The 10,213-nt window shown below is 39.6% G+C and overlaps 1 pseudogene; it reads right to left on the bottom strand.

Annotated features, from left to right (window-relative positions):
* Window positions 1-307: 307 nt before the first annotated feature.
* On the bottom strand, window positions 308-8,475 carry LOC139457201 (uncharacterized; annotated as a pseudogene).
* Between the last annotated feature and the right edge of the window lie 1,738 nt (window positions 8,476-10,213).

Raw genomic sequence — 10,213 nt, 5'->3', positions numbered from 1 at the left:
GTTCAGCCTCAACTGTTAAAAAAAGTGAAAAATTAAATCCGAAATAGTCTAGGCAAACTCTTCCTTCACTCCGAATCACATATCCTTTGACATTTTTATATCTACAAAGACAATACTGTATATCGATCATTGTGTAGCCTTTTCCTAACGTGCTGACTGTGTAATGGAACTGAAACGTGGCAGGCAACCAAACACGCTCACTCTTATTATGTGACTGTATGAAAAAGGACTGTATAAAAGAGAAGAAGAAACTTTCGTCAGATCTGCCGGGTCCTTGTCGGTATCTGCCTTCCATTAAGCCACACTCTTATATAGTGTCGATAGTAGCATAGCCTTCATTCTCATCATGTCTTGGCGTGACATACAATGCCTCTGGAAGTCTGTAAAAACACAAATCGTACTTTGTTGTCACAAATATTATAAATAAAATTGTTTCTGTTTCGTTCAATCAGCCATTAGTACATGGTTACCATACAAGTGTTGCTTTAGAAGAGTAAGAGAGTGTGGGTTTAACGCCGCGTTGAACAGTATTCAGCTTATTATGGTAGGTAAACCAAAAGTGATGTATATCTCATATGTTTACCACTTTGGTGAAACCCAAGAGCACGGGTATTATGCTAACAAACCCAGAACCATAATGGGGGCGAATCATGATTCGAACTCGCGATCATAGGTTTCTGACGTGCTCAGCGAATTTCTGCTGGAGAAGACACCATACTAAATATTCATAATTAGGATAGTGCTAATTACATGGTTCGAGGATTAAGATAATTATGAATAGCTCTTATACTTACTGGTTGTTACTGTGTACTGAAATATAATGGATAAGAAAATGACTTAAATGCACCTGACAAAGAATCAAATGACCAATACGTATTACCATCATAATGTTAAGGATGTCGAAAATTTGCCAAGAAAGGAAAAGTCATTTCTCCAAACATACTTGTTAATTATTCAACTCACCTTTTCGTCGTTTGAGCATTACAATAGTGACGGTCATCACAATGCTCACAGCTGAGCTCACCACCGAGAACCCAACAACTGCAGCCAAAGAATAGGTGTGTATGTCTTCTTCACTTTGCGCGTCCATGTTGTCTGCAGGAGAGGTTAAGGAAACTGACGATGCTGAAGTCGATATCGTGTCTCCTGTGATAATGAAGGAACATATGTGATGTATCATTCACACACAAGTAGTGTACCATGTGTATCACGAATGAAATGTGTAGGATATGGGATCATGTAATGCAATCGCATCCTACAATGGCCTTAAGTACCATTCTTGGTGACCGCTAAATGTGACAGTTGTGTTTACGACAATAAGGCAAGAGGGCATCAACATAGGCACTAATTGTGCTCCCCAACTTGCTGATATGTTTGTTATGCATACGAATCAGAATTTCTGATTTAAGTGGCAAAAACGAAAGATGTGCATTTGGCCAACTGTCCCGACATTAAGCTTCAGGTATATGGATGACCATTAATAATCGCTAAATAATGGTCAAATTGACAATTCCCTTCCACTCGTTTACTGAACTTGAACTTGAAATCAAAGAGACCAATGAAGCCGGCTCCTCAGTTTCATTTTAGATCTATACATAAAGAGTGACAAACAATTCTCCACAAGACGGCACGACTTCAACTCTTCAATAGTTAACCCTGTCCTTTATGTTGAGCAATATTCCAGTAGCTGCAGTCTTTGGTATCTACATTTTACAAGTAAATCGAGCATCGAAAATCCTCATACGACTCTTGCTCTAATGTTGTTTAATTGGGTTTACGGCATGCAAGGCCTTAGCAAAGCTTCAGTTGGTTGGTTTGGTTTGTTGTTTTACGCCGCACTCAGCAATTCTCCAGCTATATGACGGCGGTCTGTAAATAATCGAGTCTGGACCAGACAATCCAGTGATTAATGTCATAAGCATCGATCCACGCCATTGGGATTGATGACATGCATCAACCAAGTCAGCGAGCCTGACCACCCGATCCCGTTAGTCGCCTTTTACGACAAGCATAGTCACCTTCTACGGCAAGCATGGGTTGCTGAAGACCTATTCTACCCCGGAATCTTCACGGGTCCCAAAGCTTCAGAGAGGTTTTATGTCAAACATATTTTCAAATTTGACGCATCAATGACAAAAATGAATTGAGAAGCAATTCCCTATTTGACTTAAACGGTATGTTCCCATGTTTGTCCAGGGGACATGTTACAAGCACTAATGGTTAATTCACGACTGCAGTCGATAATAAGAATCATATACTTTACCTATAGGGGAATTTTCGTCAGATTGTGAAGCTGGTGTAGTCACAGTGCCATCTAAAATATGAATGATGTTTATTGAAATATTAATGATCATAATAATCACGTATAAGACGAAGGAACAATTCACCCCAAAAAGCTATAATTGCATATTCTTCATACAACATGCATACATAATCCATTTTTTCACATGTCTATACACACGATTGAAAGTTTGCTACAAGCTTTTCGGGGTAAAATAGCATAAAGTGATCATAAACTTGACCTGCAGTGGAGGTTCATCACATTGTGAATGTGGTAGAGTCGCAATAGCATCTAAAATATCAGTGATCTTTATAGAAACGATTATAATAATAACCATGCACAAGAGGAAAAAAAAATTCTGAAATTCCTGTTGTATCTACATTTCACCGAATCAAACCATATCTGCATACTGTTGGCGTGGCATGTTTACGCGTTCCGATTATTTACAGGAATGTTTCTTTTTTTGTTACTAAGACACGGATGGCGATGAAAGGTGGGGACATTGTGGGCACAAAAATACAAATCTTATACACATACACAACCTTTAGTGGAGACAGATGGAGAAGCTGATGCAGTCACAGAATCATCTAAAATATGAGTGTGTCAATCCATCAGAAGGTGAGGTGGACATTAAAGAAGACGGGATGTCTTCACTTGCTGGTAAACAATACAATACGAGTAACAATACAACTTAAAAAGTAGTAAAGAAGTTATGATAAAGAGAATACCGTGTGGTCTACAATAATTGTGCCCAAGCCGGACAACGTTTACAAAATCCCTCCACAAAAGTATAGGTTCTTCTTGTATACTTGTCATCTATGTTTCTGTTTATGTTAAACTTGTAACTAAGTAATAGGAAGATTTGTAGTACCTGTAGTAGATGTTACGACAGGTGGTGAAGCTGATACAGTCACAGTGTCATCTAAAATATATGTGATGTTTATTAAAATGATAATAACAACAATTCTGAATATATTCCTGTTTCCTTTCACCAGACAAAATTTGCATACTGTTGACTTAACGTGTTTACGTATTCCGAAGTATTTATAGGATCATTCATTCACTTGTTACTAAGAGACGAATGTCAATGAATTATTCACATTTTGAGAGATTCAGTAGTACGAATCATATGCATATACTTTACCTGTTGTAGATGTTAAGACAGATGGTGAAGCCGACCCAGTCACAGAGTCATCTAAAATACGAGTGATGTTTTTTTTAAGTTGAGTATAGTTTTACTTCGTTTCTTTCCGGCATCTATTATCTATTTGTTCTATTACATACATACCTGCACACACGCACGCACGCACGCACGCACGCTCGCACGCACGCACATACTCACATACATACATACATGTACATACATACATACATACATACATACATACATACATACACGCACGCACGCACGCACGCACGCACGCACGCACGCACGCACGCACGCACGCACGCACGCACGCACATACATACATACATACATTTATACATACATTTATACATACAAATGAAACAAGGCAGGTTGACCTACTCAAAACGACCAGCACGGGTTCCCAGTCACAGCCTGCATGTCCGCCCTTCTCCAGGCTACAGTGGTACCTCCCAGCATCAGCTGATGTGACGTCAGAGAGCTGGAACTGTACAGCGACTTCATCCGTTGATGTGATGACTTTCACGATCTTGATCCTGGTCCAGTAGGGATGTCTTCACTTGCTGGTAAACAATACAATACGAGTAACAATACAACTTAAAAAGTAGTAAAGAAGTCATGATAAAGAGAATACCGTGTGGTCTACAATAATTGTGCCCAAGCCGGACAATGTTTACAAAATCCCTTCACAAAAGTATAGGTTCTTCTTGTATACTTGTCATCTATGTTTCTGTTTATGTTAAACTTGTAACTAAGTAAAAGGAAGATTTGTAGTACCTGTAGTAGATGTTACGACAGGTGGTGAAGCTGATACAGTCACAGTGTCATCTAAAATATATGTGATGTTTATTAAAATGATAATAACAACAATTCTGAATATATTCCTGTTTCCTTTCACCAGACAAAATTTGCATACTGTTGACTTAACGTGTTTACGTATTCCGAAGTATTTATAGGATCATTCATTCACTTGTTACTAAGAGACGAATGTCAATGAATTATTCACATTTTGAGAGATTCAGTAGTACGAATCATATGCATATACTTTACCTGTTGTAGATGTTAAGACAGATGGTGAAGCCGACCCAGTCACAGAGTCATCTAAAATACGAGTGATGTTTTTTTTAAGTTGAGTATAGTTTTACTTCGTTTCTTTCCGGCATCTATTATCTATTGCACACACGCACGCACGCACGCACGCTCGCACGCACGCACGCACCCACGCACGCACATACTCACATACATACATACATGTACATACATACATACATACATACATACAAACATACACGCACGCACGCACGCACGCACGCACGCACGCACGCACGCACGCACATACATACATACATACATTTATACATACATTTATACATACAAATGAAACAAGGCAGGTTGACCTACTCAAAACGACCAGCACGGGGTTCCCAGTCACAGCCTGCATGTCCGCCCTTGTCCAGGCTACAGTGGTACCTCCCAGCATCAGCTGATGTGACGTCAGAGAGTTGGAACTGTACAGCGACTTCATCCGTTGATGTGATGACTTTCACGATCTTGATCCTGGTCCAGTAGGTTTCCCATATGTAGACTTCAGCAGAGTCCATTTCAAACACATTTCTATCATTGGGGTCTTTAAGGTATATTCTTGAGTGATGTTGGGTTGTCCTCATGGAAAGCAACACAGTGTCTCCCTTGTGCACTTCCGTGTTCTGAGGAGACTCAGGCACATCTACAACATAGTCAGTTTTCTACCATTAACAATATCGACAGTTACAATGACATGAGTAGGTGAGGTGTGTTTTACACCGTATTTCTGTAATACTGTATTTCTACACAAACACAGTTATTGTGGGTCTGTCTTAATTTGAGGGTTAGAGGAGAGCTTGTCAGAAATTGATCCGGATCCGGATCTATAAACACTGAACAGTCAAAGAACTTCTATCACTTTCTCAAAATCAATGGGTAAATAGCAAAATCTAATCAAAACGAAAACAGAACTTTTATCAGTAAAAAAGCTCCCAGTAGAGTGTGTAGCTACTCTCACACACATGAGTCCCAAAGAGGGACGGTTCAACTGAAATTGCTACAACAGAAGGCGACTTCTTAAACACTTAAAGCAACAACAACATCGATGTTATCGGCATGGTTTGCTTATGCAAATGAGAATATACTACGTCTCAGAGAGGAACATACTTGTATGGAGCTATGTTATTCTCAAACTGGGATGTTCCATTACTTATTTGAGGTAACAGTTGGCTTCTTAGTTGTGCATCCATTTTGAAATTTGATTTTTTAAGCTGTGTAACAACAACTGGCTGTCTAACAAATTGGGGGTTATGTGTGGCACTTATAATTAATACTTACATTCTACGCTAAGGACATAGTCCACACTCTGGTCTGTGATTAGATCGTCCCCGACCACTGTCTGACAAGTGTATCTGTCTGCTCTGTCCTCTCTTGTCACGCCACCGATAGTCAGAGTGCTGTTCATGTATTGCCCGCCTCTCCATCTCCTGCTACCAGACGCCAACTGATGCCTGCCTCCATTCTCCACACTCGTTCCGTTCCTCCTCCAGACAAAGTTCATGGGCAGGTTCAAACTGGGGTAACTTTTCAGGAAGGAGTTGCATGTCAGATTAACAGAACCGACAAAGGATGCTTTTTCCGGGCCCTCGGTATAAGGTTCTTGAACTCCTGTTGAAAAAAATTAACCATATATGCAAAATGGAGTGGCTTATCCAATATATTTGTAAGTGTGTTGTAAATGCCGTCAAAATAGGGTTCAATAAAGATATCGGTATGATGATATCACCAATGTAAATATACATTGTTAATGCAAAGGAAACACCAGTCCAGATTATCCGCGGAAACATTTGGCGAAAAGGGCGAAATATCTGTGAAATTAATATGAATAGACATACATTTTTCTGGAAACATGAACATTATCTTCAAAATACCCTGTTACAGATGCCCTGGTCACTGACATGTTGACATATTGTGTAGACTTAGTTACCATACTCAAATTCCGGATAGTGTTTCTGTAAATCAACTACTTACGTATCACAACCAGCTGTTGCCCACAGTTGGGAATCTTTGTTCCTGGACGTTGTGGTGAACCAAGGTAGCAGCTGTACTGACCAAAGTCATGGTCCTCAGCGCTACTGAGCATGAAGCTGAAGAATCCAGTTCCTGAGGAATTTATATTTCCAGTGAATTCCAGTCTTGATTTCAGTTTCTCATTGGTAATGTTGAATTCGTTATAGTTCGTTATGTGAAATACTGTTTCCTTCCAAAAATCGTTTCTGACAATAAAGTCTTTGTTTCCAGATCCATGCAAATTCCAAGCCAGAGTTGCTGTTTCTCCAAAACGAATATAAACAGTTGACGCAGCTGAAAGATAAATGGGTCAAATATAACATTTATAATTCAATTGCTTTTCTAAACGACTACACATTTACTGTAACACCAATTTAATTACTTGTAAAATATTTACAGAACACCCACAATTCGAAGATTATATGTTGTAATACTTACCAGAAATGACAAATTAATTATAGCCATATGAAAAAAACTAAACCTATTTTGCGAGGTATATTTATGTATTTACATCGCAAAAAGTAGCAAAGTTACATCTAATAAGGGAGCATCCATACTATTTGCCTAATACATACCCATCACGATAAGTGTCTGTCCACAATTAGCAATTGGGAATCCTCTGTTACCCGGCGACCGCGAGTAACACTCATACCGGCCTTCGTCATCAAACTTGACATCTCTGATGATAAATCTGAACAATCCTGTTCCAGAAGGTGATATGTTCCCTGTAAATGTGATCCTAGATTCTGTGTTCACGTAAGTGACATTATTGTAGTGGGTTATATAGAATATAGCTTTCTGTTCCAAACGGTGAACTCGCTGTTTCTAGGTCTTGGTAGAGACCACGACAGTGTAGCAATTCCTTCAACGTTAACGTTAGCTGAAAGGCAACAAGAATAGTTTTAGCTAAAGAATGCTATTGTAAATGGAAGTGTAAAGATACAATCACTCGTGTACATTCCCGCAGATTGTTTCTAACAAGCATATCCACGACAAATTCAATTCCATGAATGATCAAAGTCAAGACAACGTGTATTGTGTACTTGACATTTTGACTATGACAATGTTTGGGTTCCATACAGTGAATGAGAGGTGTCCCGTGTCATTGATCGTGGCGTATTGTTTATTTCTGTTAATTGCTTGATGTTATAACTTGTCACATATTACCTGAGTTTTTGTATGAACATTTATCTGTTGAGTTTTTATGTTGGACCCCCGTCTACATATAAATCTAAGATTAATTTTTCCATTTTCTTCGTGAGTGAGTGAGTTGGGTTTAATGCCACTTTTATCATTATTCCATTTATATCACAGTGTGTCAGCTTAATGTGGGAGGAAAGCCCTAAAGTGTTGCGGGTCTCAGGCGTTTTACACTTTTACCACCCACGAGCACCGGTATGGTGCTGACAAACCTAGAAACATAATCGAGGCGAACCGGGATTCGAACCAACAATCCCAGGTTTGCCCCATGGACGCAACTCTGCACAATCGCGGCGCCTTAGACGACTGGACCACCCGTGCCCCCGGAATGAATGAATGTCCCCCATTCATCACGTATATAACGCAAACAGAGTGAATGATTCATACTAAATTTTACACCAATTATTGGAAAAAACGTACTGTCCGACTATTTCGTGCTTCACCTTGAAACGGGGTCTTCTAAGGGGCCGCGATTGGCTATGCAGGGTTGCGTCCCTTGGACATGCCACAAAACCTATGATTGTGGGTTCGAATCCCCCAATTATGTTTCTAGGTTTGTCAGCACCATACCCGTGAACCCGCGCGTTCACTCAATAATCTTGAGCATGACGTAAAACGTCACCTTATCACGTCACCTTATCCCTTGGGTTATGTATGTTTTTATTGTGTCAGTCTTACCTGTCGACGCTCCTCCTATACAACTATGGGAAAACAACAAAACACAAATGACAGTAGTCCAACTCCAACTGCACATCATCCCGCTGTGGTTTCTTACTGATTATATAAGTAACTAACTCGTCAGTGTACCACGCTCGCTACAAATACTTCCTGTGTACTCTACCCTTTATGCATAACACAGGCCATGGTCAAATAATCAAACTAAGTCCGTCATATCATACACTTTGAGACCCGTCAATAAATAATAGCAATGCTAATGTTTTCAATATTCTTAATTATACACGTATTTCAATCGTCTCAGCAACTTCTACCAGGGACAAGTCACTGTCCTGTTAGGTATATTTATACAATGCTACGTTTTGTACAGACTGTCATGTACATTTCTTCCGTCAAGCTTGTACACACCTTCCTGGTGATGCCTTTATTCTTAGAAACTGTACAATGTGACCACACTCTGTTGAAAGTCTCGTCACAATATGGTTGCAATATTGCCGTTGCAATAGTGACGTTAAATTTGAACTCACTCACTCACTGTCAAAATTCAATGGGCGACTGCGTCCCCCGAATTTGTAATGAACATGGACACTGTAATAAGTGTCCTGCGGGAAATCGAGACTTTGGCGTGTGAACTATCAGATAGATCTATATAATCAATTTTACTTAAATGAAAACCAAAGTAACATCTGAATGATTTGAGTCAAATTTTCCTTGGCCTTTCAATTTACTAAAGCCATGTCCCTCTAAGTCTCAAATAAATCATTGTTTTTCTTCAGAAACGTATTCATACAATATAGCTCGGAGCCCACCTCAACAGGAAACAGATTTTCTATAATCGATTCGTTTCATGTTTGAAGGTTATGGTGTATAACACGGCTGTTCAGCCCTGCTTACTTTTGAGCGATTTAACTACAGTGCTCGCCTGTTATAGATAGAATAGCTGATATACTGACTCAGCGCTTCGCGCATGCGCAGATGGTTGTTGCTGAGGAGAGAATTGTTTAAAAAATGGCGACTACCTTGACAACAGTAGCAACCAGGACTAAACGCTTCTTTATGTTAGCTTTATTTCAAACTGTCTCAATAAACCAGATATTTTGATGGTTCAAGTTTCATTACACTGTATTTATTATTATTTATGTAAAGGTGATAACTATGTTTCGATTTTTGCAGTTTAACGTGAAGTTGTTCCTGGTTTTATTTGTCTGCTTCCTGTGTAACATCAGATTGTCTTTTCCTTTCTCTAATCAAGTCGTCCAGCGGAATGATAAATGTGTCACTTACTTTATATCTTAACTAACTTCAAATATAAGACTTCAATGAGACATGTCAGGCCAGGTGGGCATGCCAGAAGCCGTGGTATCCTCTGTGGCAGAAGTAAGCCGAGTAAAAGCACAAATATCAGGTCAAAACGGGTAAAGCAGTCGTGATGAAGAGAATACCTCGTGGTCTATAACATCTGTAGCCAAGTCTGACAACGTTATAATAACCACACATAATCATATATTCCGGTTACTTAACATGTCTAGAAACACATCTTTATTTTCTCTCTGTAGATCGTTATTGATACAATAAATTTGCTGTCACATTCATGTTTTTGAAGACAAAGACGATTTGAAGTCGAATCGAGGAACCAAGTGTTGATATGTAAATGCATGCATACGAGGTGTAGCATTGGCATGATCGTCAGTTGGAACATACGTAGATGCGTTGCTGACTTTGACGGGCCGAACAGTTGTCAGGTCCCCTCTCACAATCAAATAGGGGCGGTCGGGTAGCCTAGTGGTTAAAGCGTTCGCTCGTCACGCCGAAGACCC

The sequence above is a fragment of the Haliotis cracherodii genome, unplaced genomic scaffold (genome assembly GCF_022045235.1).
Source record: "Haliotis cracherodii isolate W230 unplaced genomic scaffold, xgHalCrac1.p SCAF_12, whole genome shotgun sequence".
NCBI lineage: Eukaryota > Metazoa > Mollusca > Gastropoda > Lepetellida > Haliotidae > Haliotis > Haliotis cracherodii.
The sequence above is the reverse complement of the archived record's forward strand: the minus strand, read 5'-3'. Positions and strand labels throughout refer to the sequence as shown.